The sequence below is a fragment of the Gavialis gangeticus genome, unplaced genomic scaffold (assembly GCF_001723915.1).
Source record: "Gavialis gangeticus isolate Ggan-Ray unplaced genomic scaffold, GavGan_comp1, whole genome shotgun sequence".
Taxonomy (NCBI): Eukaryota; Metazoa; Chordata; order Crocodylia; family Gavialidae; genus Gavialis; species Gavialis gangeticus.
The window spans coordinates 37446057-37447090 of NW_017729004.1; the positions used below are offsets into that span (position 1 = coordinate 37446057).

At 54.5% G+C, this 1034-nt stretch overlaps 1 protein-coding gene across 1 annotated transcript in view; it reads right to left on the minus strand.

The window, feature by feature from the left end:
• Positions 1 to 1034, minus strand: part of RAB18 (RAB18, member RAS oncogene family) — a 23642-nt gene that overhangs the window by 22099 nt on the left and 509 nt on the right. The window lies entirely within an intron of this gene.

The window sequence follows — 1034 nt, forward strand, 5'->3', positions numbered from 1 at the left end:
GTGAAAGTGGAAACTTGGAAACTAGAACATTTATACAATACTTGAAACAGGGTCTCATTAAGGGAAATTCTATAATAAAGCCATTTAAAGATCTAATATTAATTTAGTGCAAGGATTCTCTTGTTTTCCCATGCTAGGCAAAGAAACAACGATTTTTTTTTTTTAGCTTCCTATTGGCAGTCCTGTGTGCTTGTGACATGTTGATCACCATGTGGCAGACAGCTGAGAGTTGCTACTGACAGCCTGTTTTCACTTCCAAGCTGAACAAAGGGCTTATTTGAAGTGGGACATTTATACAAAATAAGCCTGGCTTTTGCGTGCCAAGCATAAACCTGAAGGGCTGGTATGATTGGGAAAGCGACTGTGGCATTTTTTCAGTTATAGCTCTGCTGAGGGGTTATCCCAAGTTCAGAGGAAGTCATCCATTCCCCATTCCCCCAATATCAGGGCACTGCCAAAGAGCTATTTGCCAAGTCCCAGTGGAAAGTCTCTGGCCTGACTGCACCTCAGTGGGTGGGTGGCGTGGCAGAGAACAGAACCACACTTCAGATGTGACAATGCTTGGGTCAGGGGCATTTATGGAGATCTGCTCTCTGGCTTGTTACAATCGGGCTTTGTGCAGCACGGAAGTGAGCACAGCCCCCCACATCATCACCCACCCCCAGGGCTTCTTTTTTTGCTGGGCAGGGAAGGCCTACTGATACCAAGGGACAGGCACAACCAAGTCACCGGGAGCCCTGCCCAAGGCCCCCCAGTGCCGATGAGCCGGGGTCTCCCGGCCGAGACAAGCCCCTTTTGCATAGGGGCAGACGGATGCGAAAGCGACGCGACACCCGGCCCGACCCGGACCCGCCCTTCCCTGCCTCCACCGCCAGCACGGCGGAAGCGGAGGCCGAGGCCGAGGCCGGGCGGGAGGCCGCCCCCCTCCCCCGCCACGTGCCGCACTGATGACGTCATGCGAGAGGCGCGGCGCGAGGCCTCTGTCACCACCGGCCGTTGCATCACCGCGCGGTAAACAAGCCGCCGCCCCCCCC